A 25221-nucleotide genomic window follows, 5' to 3' on the forward strand; every position below is an offset into this window, starting at 1 on the left:
AGTCCCAAAGAAATTGAGTTAGAGTCTCAAGTAGTTTGGTAGGAAATTTGGTCATTTTGTGGGTTAAAGTCCCGGTTGGTCATTAGGTCAGACCTTTGTTGGTCAATTTGTGGGTTAGAGTCCCCATTGTCCATCAGGGTCGATCTGCCTCAGTCATACACTTTGTTGGGTGTTTTACTGTTGTTTCAAAGTATTATAAATTACTCAAGAACGCCAGTTGGACTGGTAGGAAGCGCAGTTCTCGGAGGTAATGCTCCCTCCCGGCCAAGGACGCTTGGCCCTGACCTATCGGCGAATAGGGTTAGTACGGTTGGCAACCGGGGAGAACTTGGGAACCTCCAAAATAGCTAGGAGTTAGAGTCTCCTTACCGTTTGGAACGGTAGTCTGCGCTTTTTTGGTCAGAAGAAGTTGGACTTCGGGCGTGTAACTTTAACTTAAAACTTCGGGGTAAGCCTTGGCTGTGTAATGCCAAAAATAGAGCTTCAGGCAAAGTTTGGGTTGGTTGACGCTTTTAAATTGAGTTAGGGATTTTAGAGATGAGGCCAGAAACAGTTAAAGTCTGATACTGGTTGATTGGTCGCAAAAAACTCAGGGAGTTTATCCGCTGGGCGGTTATTTTAAATTTGTCGAAATTGTGTAGGCGCCAAAGCTGACAGATCTGACAGTGGTTGTAAATATAAGACGTCGTTGTAATATAGAATAAGAAAATTTGGTGTGAGAGATCTCTGTGTGTCGAGTCAGTAATGCACTGACTGCCTGCTGCTATTTTTAGATGTATGTGTGTGAGTGTGAAAATGCAAATTAGTAAGCAGTGAACTGTTTAAACCACAGTTGGTTTTACAAATACTGCTGCAAACATTGTTGAGTGTGTGTTTCAAATGCCATTTATGTTCATTAGAGGGTTATAAATAAAGTTTTGAGTTGCCGTAGTGGATGTATAGTAATTGACTGAGTTTGAATGTAGATAGATAAATATAGAGTGCACTGTGTATATTTAAGATTAACATGTTACTTTCAGTACCTTCTCTCAAGCAATAGTTGCTGGTGTGTTTTATTTTTCAATTTCTTGTGTGTGCTGTGAGAATTAATAGGGGTTTCAATTGTTTTTTGTTTTTGACTTGCTCTTTCTGATTATGACAAGCATGTCTAAAATACTCTTAGGAAAGTGTGTTTTGAGTTATATTCCTCAACTCTGGTCACAGTTTAAGTGTGAATGCGGTGACTAGGTTTTGAATGAGGAATAAAGGTGTGAGAGGTATTTCTTTGGTGATGTAAAGTAGGATGTTTTAAAGTTTGAAAGTGTTTTTAATTTAAGAGATGCATGAGTGATGTTATAAGAGTTTGAGTTTCTTTTCTTTCAGTTTAAAAACACATAAGTACATACACTTGGTACACCCGTTTACTCTTTGACTTTATTAAAACAGACGGTGTATTTGAGTTTGAATTTCAGTAATTGTAATCATACATATTTTATGTTGAGTTAATATGTGGGCAGCAACTTGTGGGGGCTAAAAAAGTGCCAATAAACCTGCAATTTTAAAGCTGCTTTAGTTTGGCTCTGAAAGTGGGTCAATTCCAATAAAGTTACATGTTAATATGCTAGACTGTTGAGCAGAAATGAACAGGTTTACTATATGACAAATATACAGGGATGATCTTTAGCTTAATAATCAGGGCTTAGAGTTATACATGATGGACATGTGCACTTATGGGACAATTATTTTGCTGAACAGTGATGTTGCCACCATTTATACCAGTACTCACTGCAGTATTGTCTTGAATAACAGGTGTCAGTACTCAGGCAAAACATCCATAAGAGAAGCAGAAGAAATCAAAATGGGAAGTAAAGAAATTGCAGTTGTTTTTTCAAGAAAGTTTCATCTTTTCAAACTGTTGCATCATCTCCCTCTGTATAATATCATGGCAGTGAAACCCAGCAAGCTCATACACTGTTGCTTTCAGCTGTGTCACTTGACTGATTGAGAGGTGCACGACAGAAACCGCATAGTGAACGCGTGGCTTGCGGCGATGGATGTGACGTCACTTTCTGTGTTCAACGCAATTTGCGAGGGCGATGACGGCGGGTGGAATGGGCCTAAAACAGTGACAGCTGGCTGGCAGCACAGGAAGCTGTAGCTACTAGCAGTTTGCTAGGCTTAACCTCAGCTAATATGAGCCACTGAACTGGACTTCTCACCTGTGCATGTGGTGTTGGTGACTTGTAGCGCTTTTATTTGGCTCGAGAAAAATAAGAGATGACAAAAATAAGCCAAAATCCCCTGTAGAAAATGGAAGCCCATAAATGAATGACTGATTGGTTCAGCTTTAATCTGTATATCTGTGATCTGACTTTTGAGAAAACATTTGCATGCTAACCAACTTGATCCAAAAAATGAATCATCATAAAATTACACAATGCAATCTGTTTTTCCCTGACACGAGAAGGAGCTACAGAAAAAACTGGCTCAGAAAAGTGCTTATTCCCTCAGACAAGAGTTTTCATCATTTAATTGTTGGCTTACCACACAGTAGAGGTAAAATAGCAAGAGCTGACGTAATCTGCTGGAGGTGACATCTGTTATTCTAACTGGTGAGAATGACAGTGAAGATGCTACTGAATGCCTTCATGCAGTTTTGTTTGTTTCCATCGTTGCTGGATTTCAGAATCAGAGTGTAACAAAAGCACACTCACATTTTAATTTGCATGTCAAAATTTCTTCCCAATAATGGTCCCAGATGAAAAGGCAGGGCAGAGTGATTCTGCTTCGGCCTGTGAATTCTTCTGCAGCAGCGCTGACCTCTGATGATGTATCAGGTTACCTACATATTTCACTCCACAACTGCACTCACAGTCTGAAGTCAAATGTGGCCACTGGTGCAGTCAGGCAAACACCAGGAAAATCCCTCTTACATGCTCTAACTATTGAATCCTGCCCAAGCTGCAATTATATTCTCCCTCAGGAACTCTCGTTGACACCTTAAAAAGGTAATATACCTTCTGCAGTAGAACACAATCACATGGCTCATACTCTTTTGTCTGCATAATTGCAAGGGCTTGGGGAAATTGAAGAGCTTCGGTACACATTGAACTGGAAGCTTAAGTAAGAGGGCATGCATTAAGGAGAACACGAACACTCTGGCTGGATCGGTACTGCTACATAATATTAACCAGAGAGACTGCCCCCCATAATAAAAACGTGGTTAAAAGTTCCTTCACTGCATCATCTGACAAACAGTGGGAGCTGAGCAGCATCACAAACTCATTAATGGGCAGGTTCAAGCATTTTAGAACAATTTATAACCATCCATCTTATTAATTCGGGTCAAGCTTTGAGTCAGAAGGGGGAGGAGGCACTTCTGGCTAGAGAAGATTTTCACTGCACGAATCTCTACTGACAGGTCAGATCAGAACACAGGAATGACGAGGCATCCACCCCGTCTGCCGTCAGCAGGACTGACAGAGCGCTGTCTGCTACACTCCTCTCTCTCAGGCAGCACTTCACATTTGATCAGGGAATTTTGACCTCTGCATTCCTATAACACAATGCTTCCCGTTCAGTCACAACAACGCGAAGACTTTGAATGGGTTGCATTGTTGTATTTTGTCATGTTTCTCAGGTCTTTGTCTGAATTTCTACGAACATTATTGCTAAGGATTGTCTTATTGCATTGGAGTCACACTGGGTTAAATATGTACACTTGGGTTTTAAGGGGTATTTATTATTTTCTTCTTTTTTTTGGGTTGTATGGAAGCCCCAAACGCAATTTCATTGTTCTTGACAATGACAATAAATAAATAAATACTAAATACTAAATACTTCGCTGGTGACTGCAGAGGGTGTCGTGAGTTGACACTGCTCTGAGCTACAGTGACATTTCATCTCGATTTGATACGGCGATGTGGCCACTTGGCGAAGGATGCATTTTCAATCCATTGACCGGGGAGCAGAGCAAACATCATGCTCTGCAGAAAGGATGTGGCTGAATCTATAGTGATAGATTGGGAGTCACGGTAGTTCATTTATCCGAGAGCTGATTCGACAGGACTGCGAGAGGCTCCTGTGCCTGTTTCACCCCCAAAACTTTTTAAAATGCAGAGTCCAGCACATTTTATGCTCCCCTCAGGCTCTGTTTATGGAAAGTCTTTCAAAGACATCTGTGGCAAACATCAGTCAGTCGCATTGTGTTATTTCAAAACAAACCAACTCTCTATAATCTTTGAACAAGTAATAAAAAAACCCACAACCTATTGTAATTGCAGATTCCTGTGAATTAATTTGATTCACTCTCATCATGCGCTGGATTGTGTGCTATTAGAGACAAGCTCAGACAGATCAAACCTATCAAACAGCCCATCATTTGGTCCTGAAAACACCTTCCCTCTGCCAGGTTCCTGAGGACCCTACATGGGAGAATGGCTCTGTATTAGTTTCTCTGTTCTTTTCACTTAATTGCTGTCACGCTGTCAGCTTGGTTGACGCGAAGACACTGAGACCATCTCGCTTGCAATATGGGATTTCTCACCATTAAGAAGTTCTTCTTCTAATTGCAAGTGTCCTAACAAAGAGTTGGATATGCTGACACGGCAGATCACGCTGCAGACACTGGAGGAATTGTGGTGTAATTGCTGACTGACTTTTCTTAAGAGCTTGTTTGATGTAATTCAGAGGTAAAGAATCTGTTTACAAACTGTAGATGTTAGCAAAGATAAAAAACTCTCATCTGCATATTTCACTGTGCGGATTAATGGTGGGAGAGATGCCCGTTCTGATAATCTCACAGAATCCAATTACCTTTCTGCTAAGCGCCTTACCTTCAGTGTGTGAGAGGATTGCTGCATATTACACACAATATGTGCACATATAGTACATACAGATCTATAGGTTTGCTTTATTCATGCAAATATATGCAGTTATGTCTTCAGTGGTTGTGGGAATTATCTCTATTTGGAAACCAACCTGTCATACTGAGATGGCAGGTTCACCGCGGCTCCCTGTAGATGCTCAACCATGTGTAACGCTTGCTTAAGGCAAAAAAGAAGAAGAGGAAGAAAAAAAAGGGGCTTCATGAAATGATTGGTAGGATGAACTGCAGCAATGTGTGTAAGAGACTTAGAATTCCTTACTACCGAAAAGCTGGGCTCAGTGGGAGTGACTGACATTGAAGTTGGGGGCGTGGAGGTCTCAAGCTTAATCTATTATCTGACCTCAGAGGGGAAAACTGGTGTATTTTTTTTGACAATTTTGTGCCTGCTCCACATAATAGAAACCCATATGAGCAGGTAAGGAAAGCCCATCTCCTAATACGATGTATTTGTTTTTCCGAAGCATCCTTCTGCTTCACAATTTGCTTGCTGCAGCCGTAAGGGAGACATTGTTAGTTTTGATTTTTAAACCCGTGTCTGTAAAATGTCTTCAGACCGAGTGCGAGTGAAATGTAGAGACAAAACAAAAGCATCGAGGAGGTACTGCAAAGACGACAGCAGTCAAAATGAGAAGGTCTGCAGGAAGTTAAGGCGAATAAACCAAGATGACAATTTTCTTTGAGAGAAAGGAAACAGTGGGATCAGAAAGATTTCTTTAGCTATATTTTTCAGTTAAGTTCAATCAAAGTGAAAAGTGGTCGTAGAATAGTTTTGTTTCCAAAACAGCCCTTTAAAATATGAATGCTGTATGTTATAAAGCGTTAGGCTGATTCCAGGCTGAGTCATAATCACTGCTGCTTTAACATCAGTTAAAAGTTAAGAAGTTTTACCTAATAGGCAGATATATACGTTGCATAGTGCAATGCAGTTTCTTGAGAATCTCTTTTAAACAAGAGACAGCCAAGCAATAAATTCAATTATACTGAACAAATTTCGAAAATCCAATAAATTTCCATATCAAGCTGCTTTGAGCACTAAGCACAAAGTGCAATTAAACAGCTCTGTCTCTGTAAACAAAGCTAAACTTGCGTGCGCAGCAATATATCCACTGTGATTATTTACCACCCTGAGCACTCAGAAAAAAAATCAATAACATATGCAAACATCAAACCAAACACAGTTTGCAACTCAGCCTTCATAAAACAAATGCAGAGGCCGAAAAAAAATCCTCTAAAGTACACCGAGACACTTCACAGAGCCACTGATGATAAGAATTATCCGGGGAAGTTTAAGGGTTTTATGGATTCCTTTGCATTTGGGGGCATGGGCGGTTTAAGCTGCAAAATGAAAGTCAGAGTCAAAGTCAGTTCATAATTAAGCTAATACAAAGTGTGTGCATGTGTGTGTAAGCCCATGATTGCCTTGGTCCTTGTGTGTGTGAAGGAGTGAGCGGGAGAGATAGCTCATGCACATCTCCGCTGTCTTGACATTTAAATGGACGCTGATCAGCACAGGCTTTGAGAAACCAGAGAAAGTAGCCAGTTTTAGCCCTCATATTTGAATTTAAACCCGCATCAATCAGAAGCTTTAATACTGACACTGAATAAAATGACCAAGTAATGTGAATGGGTCACCCATAGTGCCAGAGTAACTGGGAATTAGACTATAAGCCAGCCGCTCTGAAGCGTTTTAGCCTCTTTTTTTTTGACTCTTAACTCATTGTGTGACTGAGTCTCAGCAATTCACCCGCTGTAAGCCTTCAGGTAACTGGGAAAAGAACTGCAAAATACTAGTATTAAAGTAACTGTTTCACAAGCCTGGCTTGTGTAGCTATGCTACTGCATGGCTGCAACATGATCCTATAGAACAGACTAACAAGTGACAAAGTCTCCCTACAAATGGGTATCATAAGTGCAGGTTGGTTAGCTAATTAGCTAACTAACAGTGTTGATAAATTATGTAAAATTTAAATTGACCTGTTATTAGGTTTTACTATTTCAACTCTGTCAGCTCTTGATTCTATGTCTTCATAGGCTCAGGTAATCAAGCTACTTTATTTATAAATGTGCTTGGTAAGACAGTGTAGACAGATGATGGACATACCTACTGTGACATCATCCATTGGTCTTGTTTAAAAAAGGGTCAGGGCAGAAATACATTTTTTATAGACTTCTATAAGATCTGAAGTCTTTTTTTTTGTTTTGTTTTTTTAGCTCCGCCTATTACCGTCTTCTGAACTTCAGGTAGAATTATGTTTAAGGTTTTTCCCCAACATCAATACAAGTTGTATTGATATTTAAAATGTAAAGCTAATTACTGATGCTAATGTTAATTTAAAGCTAACCATGTTGGAGATTTTTGCTATTTGCAAACTTGTTATTGTTGTGTTTGTTGTGCAAAGACTGGTTAGTCACACCGAATAATGACAGCAGCTGTCTAAACTTTACATTATAGAAGTCAGTCTTTATGGTCTCACCACCCATGTCGATGTGCTAGACAGCCCTCTGCAGAGTGGAGCACTTAGGGAGTGCTGTTGTTACAAAGAGTGTATCACCTCGACTGCTGCTGCTATCTAATTTCTGGACAGTCCCACATTTATGCAGCATTAAAGAAAGCTGTAAACTCTCCTTTTTGCCAGAGTGTCTTTATGTGCTCTGTGAAGCTGTAAGAATAGACCGTTTTAGGTTCAGCTCTCAAATCAATATAGTTTGCTGTTTTCTGTGGGCATAAATATATATGCTTTTGAGTGATAGTGTAAAAATTCAGATCTATCTGCGCCTAGGTGAATTAGGTTGTTTAGAAAGGCAGTCATTCTTCAAAGGCTTTTTCAGAGCTTTGAAAGAAACGTGGAATCCCATATTTCTATGTGAGTTAATTTCTTTTCTCCTTTCCGACCAGCGCACTCTCCTCCCATTTCAGCCGACTTCTAACAATATGCAGCGAAGACTCCAGTTGATACCGGCCTTCAAATATAATCACTTCTCCCTGATGGCTGCCTCCCCGCGCCTCCAAATACAAAATGTGATTTACGTCTCCACGCGTCTTCACAGCCCGCTTCAGCCACATCTGTCTCATTCTCGCTGCACACTTTTAAATGCCAATTTGGGACCCTACTGAACTCGGCTTAAAGTGCAAAGAGCAATTTGTCATGCAGTTCATTGCTCAAGACAAAATGTAGAGAGGCTTTCTATAATCCCGTAGCGTAGGGAGCAGCCAGGGGAAGCACATATGGATTTAAAAAAAATATAAAAGATGTTTTGGTCTTCATCTGTCACTGGGGCCACCGGGCACGAAGTGGTTGTCTGGTTTTGATGAATGAGCGAGGGCATTTGTCCTTAAGCTGCTATTCACCAGCTTCTTTGGATGCGGAACATGAAAGACAGACAACTTTTGTCTGGAAGACTCATGTAGCAAAGGATTTGACTCCCAGTCTGATCAGACTGTGCAGTGCTACAATGCATTTTGTAATTTTTGCCTCTCCACCCAACCACAGTGGATTTTTGTCAAACAATCAGGATGTGGCTGAAGTGCACACTGTTAGCTTTAATTCACAGGATGTAACAGAAGTACTGTTTACAGCAGTTGTAGCAATTTTCATACACAGTACCCCGTTTTCATTCCTAAATGTAATACATTTGCTGATGTCACTGATGACTCATCTCTTGGACATCGTAGTGAGACAGTCTCCAGTTGTTGGATAGCGGAGTCCAGAAGAAGCCCGCAGCTTAGGAATAATGCAATGTGATTTGTAAATCACAAAACAGCAAAACAATCATGGTGGACAGTTTAGTTTGGGGTTTTTTGAAATTCTGTCAGGTGCTTATCAGAACATGCCACTTGAATGTGAAATTATTTGTTTCTTCGCTCAGCCTTGAGCAGCTCTAAACACATCAGATGTTGAGTGGAATGAATGACCTCAAGGAAATGTCGCTCAAAATACCAACGAAGGCAATACGAGCTCTGAGATAACGCAAATACAGAACCTGTAGATGTCCTTTAGTCTCGCATGCCGCAGGTAGCTTTGACTGAGCAGAATATATCCTGTGTGTTTGTGGCCCCAGCTGTTGCAGAATTCCTGACCCATCAGACGTCTGCACTCACAGGAACAGAGAAGAGCAAATGACGGTCCCGTCTCCTCTTCCTCTTTCAGAGCTGCTGAGCAAAATGTTACTTGTGTCTGACACCTTTGGGAAATTAATGCCTGTACTGTAAATGGGATTTGGATTAATGCATAATCTATAGACAGCAAGCATGACAATCTCTGCTAATAAATCTTTGCTAATAAAACAGCAAAGAGAAAAAAGTGATTAATTTTCATCAGCTTGTAAGTCCGAAACTTCTGAAGCACATTTGTTTTCAGCTGGTAACGAGAAGTCATTTTGGATTTCATGCATCTACAATTAGCTCTAAATCCCTACACAAATTGGCTTGTATTCCCAGATAGGTAGCGATACCATCATGCCTCTATATCTCAGATGAGACGGTGTAATGGACCCGTCTCTCCGATGCGACACTGAATTAACCTCTTGCATACCTTAAGTTCACCTAGAGATAAGATTGCTATTACTGGAGGTTCTCTCTGTATATTACCCCCATGTACTATCTCTTTCTCTCCCTGTTGCCTGTCTTTCTAACATATCCCTCTTCCTTTCCAGTTCAATTAACAGTAATAGAGCTTGGGCGTATTGCTTTTTGTCCGTTCATCCTCACAGCTTATTGCCTGCTTCATCTAACACCATACTATGGTGAGATTGAGTTAAGGCCCAGTGATATCAGAGGTGCTGTGTCAAGGTGATTCCATGTGAAAAAACACCCGCGTGAGCACTCTGGCCTCCAACTGGTAACGGTCTGCGAGAGGTGCTTCATATCTGACACCGTCTCTTTAATCAACTTCAGTGCCTTTAGGCAAAACAGAGGTCCAAGCAGACAAATTGAGGCTACTGGTTACATTGGAAAGCTGGATGGAGATGCATTTTGGTACCTCGGAGAGAAAAAGAAATGGCTCAGGTGGTCTAAGGGCGCAGGTCTTCTTTCAGAGAATACAGACCTCATGCATGGCTTCTCTTAACCTTGAGATGTTTCCTGGGGCAAACAGGTTTGAGTTAACATTTCCTGTCAGTATTCAGTTGTGAGAAAACTCAGTGTTGGTATCTCTGTAGGCCTACGTGCTGTGTGTGCTAATCTGAGCCAGAGGAAAATTTTCAGTCTTTGTCTTTTTATTTTTTTTTCTTCACCCCCTCTTCCTTTTGACAGCAGGGGATTTTGATTAACGAAATCTCTTGCCATGTTTGTACAATATATTTGGATTCAACCACTGTTTGCGGTTTCAAAGGCTTATTAAATTTTATTGCCTTGATTGAGATGTAGGTGTACATTTCCCAGCTACTTCAGTTTTATTATTAGTTATATTTTGATCGCTCTTTGTAGGTATAAGTGATTCATGATGGTGCAATTATGTTTAAACGAGAGAGGGAATAATGTCAGGATGGAAATTATTTAAACCAAGTCAGTTGTGTGTTGAATTTCGACTTGAAAATCAAAACTCCGAAAAAATACACAGCTCTGTGTGGACATGAACAACCCCTGATATTTTAAGAAGTGAACACACTCTATGCGTGTGGCATTTATTAGACACTTTGCAGCTGTTTACCAAGGCTACAATGGTACTGAAAAAATGTATTTTGTTTGGATCCTAACACTCCTAATTATTTCTACCCGCCAACAATGGAGGAAAGTGTGAGCGAGTTTTATCGATTGAGTGGTTAACACCCAATCGATAAAACTTCAGCAATCACAAGGTATTCCTAAGATTGGTTTGTTATTTTTGTTCCTTCCTTATGGAGCCAGGACAGTACTACATTGTTCTTAATCGAGTGAGGAGCTGGTTTTTGAAGCTACTTTGGGCACACTGCGTTTATCAGATAACTGAAGCTTAACGCGGCTTTGCAGGATACCCTTTCTTCTTTTTTTCACTGGGTTAAACCTTCTTACATTTAGCCCTTTTGGCCTCCCTAATCACTCATTACACAAGCTCAGGATGAAAGCCAGGCACAAACAAGTAACGAAACAAACTAACAAAAATCTGCTCGTGTGTGGTCCAAAAAACAAATTGTCATCCCCTTTGCTTGGTTCAGGAAATGACTTTGGTGATCTGGACAATTTTAATCGATCTGGATGCTGAAGTAATCACCGCCTTAGACCACACTCAAAGCCTGTCTATTTCGATCCCCATGAAGCCATTGCCTGTTTATTTAATCTGTTAAGCTATCTGCTTTTGACATAATGCTTGCAGTTTTATTATTCAAGTGTTTTTTTTATTCTTTAGTAGCACTGATCACCTGTTTTAATAAGATTCTCTGCAGGAAAACTACAACTTTGCATCTGCATAGATTTTCTTTAAACTAACACAAAACAAAGCACACTGATGTTTAACTCAAAACGGAAATCAATGAACTAAAGTGGGATAAAGCATTCTTGCATGTTGTTCTTGTTTGAGAGAGCTTAACAAATGGAGAAAAAATGTAATTACACTGAAGTGAGCGCTGATGAGATTTTGAAAGTGGAACTTCACCGCTGTAATTTTTGGTCCAAAAAGAAACAAGGATGAAATGTGTAAAATAGTGGATTTGTCTTTGTTAAACATAGGTTTGACTATAGAACAGTGTCTGAATGTGTTTGATTCCTATCAGCACAGTGTATAGGACAATGTTTGCATTATTATTATTATTATTATTATTATTATTATTATTATTATAAATGGGTAAGAGTAAGAGATGACCAGGTTAAACCAGCATATTCAGCCACAATTCATACATATCAGAATGACTGTGAATGAATATGAATATCTGCTTCTAAGCTATAATTTTACAGCAACTATTAAGCAGAATATTCAAGGGATGATATTACAGCTTTTGGACATCTTAGAGAAAATGGATTGTGACAAAGGCGTCTGGATGGAGTTAATTTTATTGCTTGACTGATTATAGCGTGATTTTGGCTGTTATCATCAACTCTGTCTGACTCATGTCATAGCTGGGGCCCAACACAATTGTCAGCAGCCCGAGATTGTCTGCTAATATTAGTTATTTCTCAATCTATCATCTGCAAAGGCCCATGAATTAAAATAAAAAAGTGCAGAAGAAATGGGAGAAACACCCTTCAGACATGTTAGGAGTGTTGATGTTGCATAGTTTGTCCATCAGAGGGCACTCTGCAACATGTGTTTGGAGTGCGGCAAACAACAATCAGCTAATCCGAGCTGTGGAGTAGAGCAAATAAAATAAATGGCTAATGGTGTCAGAGAAATATCGGAATATTGGATTTTTGTCTCCAAAATCCTTTATCAGCCGGGCTCTAGTCAGAGCTGTGTAGTCTGCTTATGCAAGCTAACATCACAGGCTAACTAGGCTTGCCATGTAACCCTTTTAATGTCCATCAACACAGACACTGCTTTTCAGTGATAATTTCTGAGAATATACAGACAATATAAAGAAAGTATTCAACCAAATGTTTAAATTAAAATCTGAATGTGAAAACATATCTAGATTAAAGCCAGTTAAATATAAGTGGGGATGGCTTATGTTTATAGTCACCCACGTCCCATTAACATCAAGGAGCCTATATGCTTTGATCGAAATCATAAGAGTTTATAAAGCCATGAAAACATGATCCTAGATGATCCGATGATTCCCAGTGAAATATATAAAAAAATAAAAATTGTATCTTCTTTATGACCAGATTCATCTTGGCTGGACAATATTTCCTGTGACAACCACAGAATCACCTTGGTAACATCATCCTTGAGAGCCACAGAAAAACCCACAACTTGTTCACGAAGCAAATATATCCGGAATACAACGCTGTGACCCTGAGAGACACACAAACACACCGTCATCAAAGGCTCACAAACAGAAAGACACACCAGGACGCCTGATGCAGACAAGGTGTCTTAGTAGTTACAAACAATGTGAGACATCCCAAGACTGTGATGGAACTTCTCTCAGCAGGATATGTATTCTAATGTAGCTCTTTCTGCCTTGATTCCTCACTGTCTCTTCTGCATACAGTAATGTTTGCCTACCTTGCTGCATTTTACCCGCCGTCTAAAAGTTCATCTCCACTCTGTGTTTGCTGTGCTGGCCTCTGACCGCTACTAATTATAAGAGCAGCAGCAGGCAGATCTGGCAGTGGCCTTTTAAACCCACCTACAGTACTATATGCTAAGCAGTTATAGGTTAAAGGAAAGGTCTACTCAAAAAGAATATTGCAGCCACACAAAGTGACTATTCCTCTGCTCTTTTGGCAGTAATTCTAAAAGAGGTCACACCAGAAAAAAATTCACTTCCTCTCCTGTGCACAACCATCAACCATCTCCTTTAGTGCTAAATATGAATATTTTTTAGCACAGCATGGTGCTGAAATATGAGCCACACAAGCAGGAATCCATATCCATTATCATGGCATGCATGCTTTTCATTTGCAGTGTGGCGTGGCTGAAACCATATTGATTTCCCAGTTTTGAATGTAGTGCAGAAGCCTGTTTATTTTTGCTATACTCAAATTTAGCATCATCGAGGCCTCACTCGAACATTGCCAATCACCATGAGTCATGTGGTGATTAGCATCACTGTTGCTGCTGCACCGTACAACCACTGAACCGTGGAATCAGCCAGTTTAGCGTCTTTTGAAGGAGATGTGTACTACATCATTTTTCTAAAGTACAAAGAGCACGTGATTCCTTTAGCTGAAGCTTGGGCTTCTTACATAACTCGTAGATTTAAGCTGTGCCTTCTAGACTTAACATAAAAACACTTCTTTGAAATTGAATGAAGAGCTTGCTACAGGATTACAGTTTAAACAGTATTATACTTTACAGTTGCTATATATGAGTTCACTGTTTTAAATGACTGAGCAAAAAAAACAAAAAAAAAAAACAGGAATCATTTGTGATGATGCTTAAGCTACTTAACACTTTCACATATTTAACTTTTAATGATTAAGCCTCGTTTAATGTAGGAGATCCTGCCTTTCTAAAGTGTACTGTACAGGCCACATAAACATATATGTTAAGCCTTTAACGATAATGCACCTCCAAACACAAACACACAGATGATCTTTTGCGGCAAAAGGAAATGTCAGTCTCATGGGGAAAGTCTGGACGCAAATGAAAAAGCCTCTCTCTTTGAACTGTTCATCTGTGTAGGAATTGTAACAACCCTGCCACTCTGCTGCCTTCCTGCCTAAAGGCTTATCATCAGACACTACAACAAATTAATTTTTATGCACTTGGACACTGATGAAATTTTGTGTTTTCCCTCTAAGCCTTTGGAGGCACGTAGACACTGGCACACCCGTCCCCTTTGTCCTCTGCAAAAAAAAGTTAATAATGCCATACTCTACTGTACTTTATCTTCCACTCCCTATTTTCGGTGACTGATGAATCTCCCCCTCGTGTCCTCTAGTGTGCAGACAAGACTTTTAGTGACACAATCGTAAGGCAGTCAAGTGAACACGCCCCCTGTGAATGCCCTTCTAGGAGTTTGGTCGTATTTCCCTGCAGTCGTGCTTATCGGAGAGCGTGAAAAGGCTTAAAATCCACCATGCTCGATCTGTGTTTCAAACGCTGTCCGTGCTGATAGAAATTAAGATGCAACATGGAAAAATACAACTCATGTTGGAATATTGGTGTGTAAGGTCAAGCCCCAGGGAGTGGGACAAACAAGTATTTAGCTTCTTTTGAACCTTACAAAGTATCTCACGCGTGACCACAATTATATGAAATAGTTTGTCTCTGGACTCAATGTTTCTAATTCACCGCCTTAAACACGCTCAGCATTTAGCTCCTGGAAAGGCACTCACAGGTGCCCGGCCCAGCCGTTTTTATCCTCCCCTAGTTGTCTTGTTGAAACATAAAGCTTTAATTGGTCAACCTCAGTAGTTGGAATATCTATCACTGGCCAATGAGCCAAAACTGCAGCAGCTACAGAAAATAGTTCCCATGCTGATGGTTGTTCACACTTGTAAACTGCTGTTAGGCTTTGTCACCATCTAAAGTAGAAGATTCTCTGCCATCTGCTAATTCTAGGTGGCCTGTTACAATGCCATTTTCTTGTCTGTTTTTGAAAAAAGGTTTCCTTAACAGTGGTTGTTTAGCAGTAAGTATCTAGCTTGTCAGATCTCATCGTGAGTGTTTGAATTGACCACAATAACCCTTATTGCAGTGCTGGGTATAAAGCAGCTCCGTGCAGTGGAAGAGGACACAGCTCTCTTCTCAGCTGAAACCGGAGCTTGGTTTCTTTCACCGATCCTTTGAATATGAGCGTGTCAATAGAGTCATTGCACATGGCTGCATATGCCCCTCTGGCATGATTCCACCTCGGCTGAATCGATTCAGGCTCTGTTTATCTCATTAGCTTGTAGCGCGTAATCAATCACACAAGGGCATTCGTTTCGGGCCTCCAACCCACTGCATATTATAACTCGACTCCTTCCATCAGTGTGAACATTGTTCTGTTCAGTTGCGCCTACCAATAATGCTAAACTGAGCAGCTTGTAGCAACGCACAGCCTATTGGCATTCATTCAAATTACAGAATTTGTGTCTATGGAAGTAAAAAACAAAGGACATGCATACACACAGACTCACTTTAACTGATAAGGTGCTCGCTGCGGGTGCATTTGTGTTGCTGCAATGATGAGCTTTCATGTTGCCTAGTGTTGTTTTCATTCAATAACAAAGACACTGAGCTAAAATTAAATTTGCTATGCTTAATGAGAGCACATTATACCACAGTTTACTGCTAATTTAACATATATGAATAGTAGAAACAGACATTCCCATATAGATTTGTGTACATAAATCGTATCAGGAGAACAGATGCGAGATTACTGGACACCACATAGCTGAGGCGGGTTCCAGCTGGGCTCCGCCTGAGGCCGGGCATCAAGTTCCACGTTTGAAAATGTTCACACAGCCACTTTGATCAGCGCGCAGCATTTTGGACACACCGCACGTTCACACGGGTGCGTCATCAGGCAGCACAAACAATTATTACGCTGTCAGAGATACCTAGATGGCATTTAATGCAACTACCACTTTATCTACACAGTAACAATTTACAGAAAGCTTGTCTAGCATTCTTTTGCTCCATTCCCCCTGTACTTTTGCAAAGATGAGGTAGACATGAATAAGATATTTCTCCGAGTCTCTCACGGGAACAAAAAGGACTACAGTGCTGATTCATTCTCATTGAGATCCTCTCAAACTGCGCTGGAATCTAAAGAGGAAACAGTATAATAGGTCCCTCAGTGCACTGCTCTATTGATCTGTTAAGAACACAACTGGATAAGTCATTCAGAAATCACCTGCCTTAGAGGGAGACGGCTAAACTTGATGACAGTGTGTTCCACCCTGCAATGCATTACTCTCAGGTCAGGTCAGTGACAAAGATGCATTAGGATGTGTTTATTTTTCAATAGACCCTCATTTTCTACTGAAAATTGTAACAATCCATATATGACATTAATTCCAGCTACCCTTTCAGTCCACTTTTTTCACATTGTCTGTGATTATAATGTCTCAAAGCCCAGCTGCTTTTAGTGATCATCCAAAAGCAGCATGAAAATGCGTTATAAGTGGTTCCCATAGTTATATTACAGATTGTGCCTTTTAAATGCTGACCTTACAGTAAAATGAACATCAAGGCCATGCTATGAAGTGCCATGAATGCCCATGCTGAAATAAAGTGCAAATTGTGCACCATGACTGCACAAGTCATTGCTCAGTTTCTGCTCTAGTAATTTCTGGATATGTTTTAAGTGATAATGATAATATTCATGGCCATCATATCTGCAGTCAGATGGTACGGACAAGCTCCGTAGCTGTAGCCTAAGGGGCACCACGCAGCAGCCTTCAGGACTGCAAATAAAAACTACAACTTAGTTAGCATTAAGTACAGAGAAATTAGACTCGGCATCTGTCGACGTTCTCCATGTTCTGAAATATAGACCTTGAAAGCCTGCTGTCGTTGAAGTCCACGCGTTTCATAATGTGCCAGTCTTCTTTGGCAGAGAGACTTAACACTTATGAAATGATTATGGAAATGATTACAAGCATGAACAGTTTAAGCTCTTTATTTTGTATCTGTATTTCACAGTTTGTTCACGGTAATTAACTCTTATAGCTGAGAAGCTTAGCAAATTAACGCCGGTCAGACTTGCTGCTCCCTGCTCTTATTAAGCTCAAAAATTGAAGCCCAGAGCAGAGAAGGTGATAAATGAAAAGACGCTCCAACGGGTCAGCTCGTCCTTTTCAAATTTTGACTTTAACTTGATCGTAACAATTAGTCGCAAAAAGCACGTCACCTCAAAGCGGGCCTCTCATCCACAGATGCCAAAAGCAACAACAGAGACGATATTTCATACGCAAAGTAAACTTACTAAAGTGGTTCAAACCCACATTTTAATAGTATATCAGCGGCAGCGGGGACACTTTGCATTGATTGCCAGTGGGATGTAATTGGCACCCACTGCACATGAAATGCCACGCAGTCACGTCAACTAGAACAATAACAACAGGCTAGTTGAGGCCTGTCATGTCTCACTCCTCGTTATGCATAAGGCAGTGTTTTTTTGGAACATGAAATCCTTCTTCCTCTCACTCATGTCACCCCGACTTCTTAAAGTGGGCATATTTTCAAATAGTTCCTCTAAAGGTCCATCATAACAAACCTAATTTAACAGTGAAATCAAAAACGATGAATTTAATCACTTTTGGTCCATCTTGCTTGATATTGCTGGTCTTCATATGTAAATTTCTCACACACGGAAGAAACATTCATTAATATTTAATCTAGAGCAATTCCCGGTTGTAAAGGAGTGTTTATCCGTCTCACTAAGTCAAAACAGTCACAACTGCTGCATACATTAGCTCGAGTAACTCTGAATAGGAAAACCAGACAGGCCTCACTGTGCCAATCCTATTTCATACTGTGTGACGAGGATGATTGCGCCATGGAAGAAAATGAGTTCAGCACATCCAGCACTGGTGGATAAAATGAAAAAAAAAAAAGATAAAAAATACAAAAAACACAAGAATGTCATGGTTTTAAATAGTGTTTTCATGGGATAGATTAGTAAATCCGATTGGTCTCAGATCTAGAAAATCATTTAGAAAATTGACGCACTAGTAGCCTGGCATTTCTTCTTATTTCACACTAAGCTGGTTTTTGCAAAGGTCCACAACTGCAGCTTACACTGTGAACTGTGACAGAGAGACAGAATCTCATGCACGCCCTCAAAGGGTCAGTCAGTTTATTATGAACTGCAGTAGTGAGGCTGGCATTGTTCTCACCTTGTAAGTCTGTCTGTGTGTGTGTCATTGCAAAATGTGAGACCAGCTCCATGTACTGTGGCAGGAACTGTAGCTCTGCTTTGGCAGGTGTTAATATGGCCGCCTTCTGTGAACAGAATCTGCAGGGGTGTAGTTTAAGGAAAGTATTTGCCAATCACAACAGCGTGACTCAAAGATTTATTTTATTTTATTTTTTACTTAGTGAATATTAAGTGTTTATATTTTCAAGCCCAATTCCAAAAACGTTGGTATGGAAGTGACAATAGATTGAGATTTGCAAATCTCATAAAGCCTATATTTCACTTAAAATGAAACTCATAAAACATATTAAATGTTTAAGCTGAGAGAATTTATTTTGTTGAGAAAACGATAAGGCCATTTTTAAGTTTGATGTCTCAAAAAGGTTGCGACAGGGACCAAAAAATGTCTGTAAAAATAGGTGGTGTAGCTTATTAGTTTAACTGGCAACATGTCAAGTCAGTTGAATTCACTTTTATTTACATAGCACCAAATAGTCACATAGCAACAATAGTCACTCGAAGGTGCATTATGTTGTAAGGTAAAGAGCCCACAGTGATGGTAAGAAAGCCTCAGCAATCAGACGACCAAATATGGGCAAGTACCTGGCAACAGTGGGAAGGAAAAACACCCTTCTAACAGGAAGAAACCTTTAGTAGAACCAGGCTCAGAGACAAGCAACCATCTGCTGCGACTGGTCTCAGGTGAGTCAATAACATGATAGAGAAACACAGTCTCTGTCTGTCAAACATCCAGTTTCTTAATAACATTATGAATGGAGCTCAGCACAAATGAGATGCAGCCTACTGATGAATTCTCACGTCTAGCACCATCGTTAATTCTAACAATGATTTCTCAAAACACATCAAGGACCTGCTTACCAAAGAGCAATTTATTTATTTTTCGTCGAGTGCATAGCATCTCAATATTTACACAATGCACCACGAAAGAGGAAAAGTGCAAGATGCTAGTCTTGGCTCCTGTATAGCTGGTAACAAAGGTGAGATATCAGGAGTTATTCTGGATGAAGCTGAACACCTTCAAAGATCACAGATCTGGCCACAGATGGGAACACAGACTGAGTATAGAATCCACCTACAACAAAAACAAGAATAACCAAAGTTGCTGATTTGTTGAAAACAAACTGTTTTTGCATTACAAAGTAAAGATCAGTGGAAAACTCAGAGAATCAGAGAAAAACCTCCATCAAAATGTCAGTTTACCTGCAAGGCGTGTTTAACAATGTAACATGTAAGAGGTCAAAATACATCCTAATCAGCTTAGAAAGATGCCTTTTCTTTTTTTGGTGTAAGCCCGCTTTGAGGTGAGCAGTTAATCAGGGTTAAGCAGAAAGCAAATTAGTCTATGCCATGTCTCAGCTGTCAGCTTTACTCATATTATTACCCATCCATTATGTCAATTAGTAGTCAATTAGAAGTTTTATGCTGAATAGACGTTGTTCTATAAATACCAATATTGATTATATGAAGCACATTCTTTATTCATACTGCTTCTGAGAAATAGCACAATCTCTTTTTCATGGGTAGACCACTTTTTTTCATTGCATTGCATTTGTTGGCTGCAGCTGGCTGAGGTTCATAAATGTGTCCATGTGTTCACTGCAATAATCTCTCAGCATGTTCAAAAAGTGATCCTTTCCCCTTGGAGAGGTGGACGGATGCTTATTGCAGTTAAAGCTGAGGGATTTACGTCAAAGCCTCTAGAATTTTCTCGAGAGGGTAATTGAGAGAGCTCGTTTGTGCCTGGGAATATGTTATTGTGCTGTGTGCTCGCCATCACTGTTGCTTAATTTGTAAGTATAAACAGCTGCAACCACAAGTAGGAGCTGGATTTTTATCAGGCGAATAAAGAAAAAAACAACAACAACAAAGAAACAAACGCACAAAAAAAGGCAAAGAAGACTCAGTCAGACATTTATATTTGGTGTTGATAGCTGTGAACAGACTCCTTACTAAAAAAAACACAAAAAACATCAGGAATGATCTCCAAGTTGGCACACACATAAAATATTCAAAACTACATGTTATGTGTGTGTGTGTTTGTGTGATGCCTGCGTAGACCCTCGGAAATACTCCATTCTAACCAGCACCAACAGACCTCGCCCACAGTGATCACCAGCACTGTCAGGTCACATTATCATTGTGTGGACATGTTCGTGATAAGGGAAAACCCCTGTCATCATGTGAAATGATCATCTCAGCCCCCCCTGATCTCAGACACCTACTATTAAGGCAGGGAACTATACTATAGCCTCACAGCTGGCTTCATGCAAAAGCTCCCACCTCTGGGCCGAACGCTCCCCGCGATACTCGAGCTGTGCCATCTCCACCACGCTGATTATAGGTTAAGCTCATTTTGCCATGAAGGACACAAAGAGGCTCTCCCTCCTCGCTTATGCACCCAATGAAAGTATATTAAGATGGGTTGAGACAGAGAAGAAAAGGGATAAAAAAAAAAAAAGTGTTTTCCACCCTATACTTGGTCACTATTTAGCAGAATAGGATTCGACAATAGGGGGAGGGAAAGCTTTATTGTTTGTGCTTGCAGATATTGTAGACTGTGTGTGGCTTTGTGTGCCTGTGCATAGAGTATGCGACTGCACATACGATATGCCTCCGGTAGCATCTCTGCTCCTAATCTACAGCATGCCCGATGAATGTGAACACAACTGATACCACACTGCCAGCTGTCTCTAATAGCTTCTCTCCCTTCTTTTTTTTTTCTAAAACAGCAGAACTTCCCCCAGGGACTATGGTTAGCCACAAATACACATAATGAGATTATACAAGAACAAAATAATTAAGAAAAAGGGTAAACTTATTTGAATCGTGCAGCATTACTGATTAAACTGGTAAACAGCATTACAAGCCAAAGCAGCAAATCCCCGTTGCTCATTTGATTAATGATCAGACCAACTTGTTCAGCGTATGCGAAATAAACACGTTAGCTGAAGCTGGTAAAATGTCACATTTCTTTCTTTCTTTTTTTTTTCGTTGAAAAATTTGAATTCATTTCCCCGCGGCAATACGGCAAGAAGAGAAACATACTTGTGTAGTTTATTGAACTGACACATTGATTTTCTTTTGTTGGTTTAAAATGAAAAAGAAGAAGAAGAAAAATAAACAGATTTATTTTCATTTGACATTGATTTAGTGAACGAGGCATCTAGTGGCGGGATGCATTTATAACGCAAGAACATGGCAGCAGCAACAAAAAGAACAACCAAAGCTGAGGGTCTCCTCCCTTGGCCTGAGGAATAGTGATGTATTTGACAGGATGCAATGGTTTCCACCTGACAAATTATGGTATCTAATATATTTTTTCCCCTTTTTTTGTTCATAACTGCAATTTAAAAGTAAGAAGTAAGAAGCTATGAAGCAATAACCTTTCAGGAGATTTAAACACTTGTTAAAAAATGCTAAAACTTGCTCAGAAAAACAAAAAACAAGAAGAACTTAATCTAGTCCCCCTCCAGGCACTCTTTTCCTTTGACTTTAATGCACTTGATTATGAGCGTCATCGCTCGCTACTTTCAAGATCCCAACCTCTTCTTATAATCTTTGCTTTTCAAACCCAATTTTCCCATTGAAGTGAGTGTTGGTATCCTACACAGTGATTATATTTGGCATCGTCCCTGAAATAGCTGTAACAAGTCAGGATGAATTCAACAGCTACAGCCATTTGGAGGAGTGGAGCATCTAATTATTTGGTGTTGCTGGTCACTCCAAGCTACTCTGGTGTACCGCGGGCAAACAACTGCTGTCCCTGGAGGGAGAAAAGCTGCTGGAGAGAAGGCAGAGAGCCTCTGCCAACGTGAGTCTGTAGAGCACCGTTTATTCTAATTCCTCTGCAGGACATTAATGAGCCAGGATAGTGGCTGTCTTAATGGGCAGCCAGACAGATTTTAAGTGCCCCGTGGAGTGTAATCCGCTGAGGTACAACAACACTGCTGCAAGGCCCAGCAGATTGTTTTTAGTTGTCATTTTGCTTTTACTTCGCTTCTATGCTTGTTCATTACAAAGGGCATGTTTTTTTAGCCCGCCCTCCCCACCTACTGCCTTGGGCCATATTCAGACCGTGCCATCATTTGTTTTCATACAATTAAAAGTTCAGCTTTTGACACTGTTGCCCAGACTGAGCTTTTACATACAGTGCTAAGAAACAAATATTTATATAACAAAGAACCTTGAATCAAGTCTAAATCTCATCTGTCTTCCATTCATCCTTACCCAGCTTTCTCACCATGAACACTTAGAGACAGGGGTGGAAGATAAAGATGGGTTTTTAAAAAAAAAAAAAAATCAACACACTCTCTGTTCCTGGTGCAAAATAATGTTTTAATAAAGTGGATAATTGGTGTTGATGCAGGGGGGCACAAAATGAATGAAAGGAATTAACAGGTGTTTTTCATAAAAAATAGGCAGAAAGTCAGTTTCTTCTTCACCATTCATAAGTAATAAACATCGCTTTCTGGTGTAATACTAGTACTTTGAGGCAGTTTCATTTTTCAATGTAAATGTGAAATACAGGCACACATTTTGGTGTTGTATTTGCTCACGACAGTGTGTGATATTTGCAAGCAGAGGTGACAAAGCCTTCTGGCAAACAGTCTGATTTTTTTCATCTATTTTATTTTCATGATCATTGAGATTTATGGGGAACAGTATACTACTCTGTACAGACACATACTGGCTGCTTTAGACTTTGTTAAGCCATATACACTGTCCTTTGTGATAAAGACAATGTACTGTCACGTACTGCTTTACCCCTCTGTTGCCCAAGGCTGGGCAGCTCCATGACTGAATCTTCAGAGGAGCTTGGTTACCTTCAAAGAGAAACCTACAACACACTCCCAACAGACATCAAACATAAATGAAAGTTGTCCAGCTCCAAAACCTTTATCTGCAAGCTCTCAGTGTAGGTAGACTTGCTTGGCATCCACCCACGTGGTGCTCTCTGTTTCTGAACCTCCGTGGTTTCGTCTCAATAGCTCTCAAAACATTTGTTCAAAGTCTAATCCCTCCGTCTTGTCAGGTTTCATACATATTATTACGCCGCGCAATGAGGTGTGAAATGCTGCTGAGCTGCTGCTGATGAACATGTGTATTCCACATGGACATTCAACACCTGCACCTCTTTAAGATTGTGGATAGTGGCGCTATAGTGTATTATATGTTAATTATAGTGACTTTTATTCTGAAGTCCTCACTGTTTAAAAAAAATCTGCTGCCGCTTTAAATTAAAGCAGTGCTGTTAAAAATGTGATAATATGCTGCTGTAATCATTTGCTAATGTCTGCATGGAAATGTTTGTACGCACCATTTACGCACAGATTTGTGCATACGCACTGTTAGTAAATGAGGGCCATTGTGTGGAGACGGCTAAGTTTGGTGATATGGATTTCAAAACCTTTGTTTCTGAGCTCCTGACATTTATTTCTGAACATTTCAAGGTTTATTATCCAGTGAAAAGGTTTACTAATAAAGAAATTTGAGTGTTTACATTACCAATTAGCACTCTACATAGAAGGTTTTACAACCTTCTGGAAGACGGTCAGAAAAAGAGGCTTTCAGGCCATTCTATTACTGCTATAAAGGAAACTGGATAGTCAGGGAAAATATTGAAATTTTGGCTTTATAGCGTCGCAGAACAAAAATAATTTTGATTTATATGTAATTGTGGTAAAAGGTTTTTATAAAAAAATAGGAAATAAATCCAGAGGAGTAGATTTGTAAAACCTATCTGACTCTGTTCTGCTCTGTCCTGTAAACCATGAGCTATGGTGGCAGGTGGAAGGTGGCGGTGTTTGTGTTTATTTCTGGCCTCTGAGCGCTTTGTGTATTGTGTGGCCAAAGAGGGGGCAACCTTGAACACAGACCGAAATGACAAGCCGTCCGCTTCCATAAATGAAATACGGATGCTATTTGCTGACATTGCCAGACTGAGCTGAGACTTCATATATACACAGTCAGGGAGATGTGTGCTACACGAGCATCCCGACACCCGTGTGAGAAACAGCTGGGAGCAAATATGCACAGGTTCACTGCATGTGAGCATTAGCCCACCGTACTGTACAAAATGGAAAGAGAGGCACCAGGTGTTGCTGCAGTCATGTATGCAGACAGTGACACAGATTAAGTGGAGAAACAGAGCTATACACTTGCCTATATTTCCGTGTTGTAACTGTATGTCTAAGCATGGCTAATAGAAACACTGTCCTTTGAGCGACCACAGCTTTGGGTTCATTTCTCATTTAATGTTGCAAATGCACATAAATACACCACTTAGCTGAAAAAAAGACTATAAAAATTACTCCACCAAATCAGACAGGGAGCAAAGTGTAACAACTTATTTTGGACTGTTTATTTCTTCGAATCTGTCACTTTTTTGTTTTTTGTTTTTAATATGAGCCTGAGAGAAAGCATATTTGCCCAATATGAATGAATTCATGATGGGTGTGAGGATGCCGTGAATGTACCAGTCAGAACTTCCAGGGACAGACAACTTGATGTGTCTTGACACATGACTAAGGACTCAGGACTACAGCCCAGACCTCCAGACCTGTAACCACATGGCGCAAGATTTTCCACTTCTGTTAGTAGGCTAAGAACTCCCAGCTAACCTGCAGCAAACACATGTAAGTAAGCACTGAACCCTGCAATATTGATATTACCAATACACACTCCAAATTTGCACTCTCTTTCCCTCTTCCCCATGATGGAGCACTATTTTCTGCACCTTTCAAATTATGTACACACACAAACATCTAATAATCACAATCATCACCCAAACCCACAATATATAATGACAGCATACATACAGTACAGTTATTCTCTGCATGCACATGTTTGTCGAGCACCTGTGCTGGCCGAGAGAGCAAGTGTTACATTTTTCTCAAAGAGCTGGGAGTTTCCTGGCTGGGTGTCACAAAAAAGAACATACAGCCCAGTTAACTCAAGCTTCCCTT

At 40.2% G+C, this 25221-nt stretch overlaps 1 protein-coding gene across 3 annotated transcripts in view; it reads right to left on the bottom strand.

Annotated features, from left to right (window-relative positions):
• Nucleotides 1-25221, bottom strand: part of b3gat1a (beta-1,3-glucuronyltransferase 1 (glucuronosyltransferase P) a) — a 96163-nt gene that overhangs the window by 69613 nt on the left and 1329 nt on the right. The gene's annotated exons all lie outside the window — the stretch shown is intronic.

Source organism: Mchenga conophoros, linkage group LG14 (genome assembly GCF_057382185.1).
Source record: "Mchenga conophoros isolate Kocher_MC1m ecotype Shallow Benthic linkage group LG14, M_conophoros_male_GT1.1, whole genome shotgun sequence".
NCBI lineage: Eukaryota > Metazoa > Chordata > Actinopteri > Cichliformes > Cichlidae > Mchenga > Mchenga conophoros.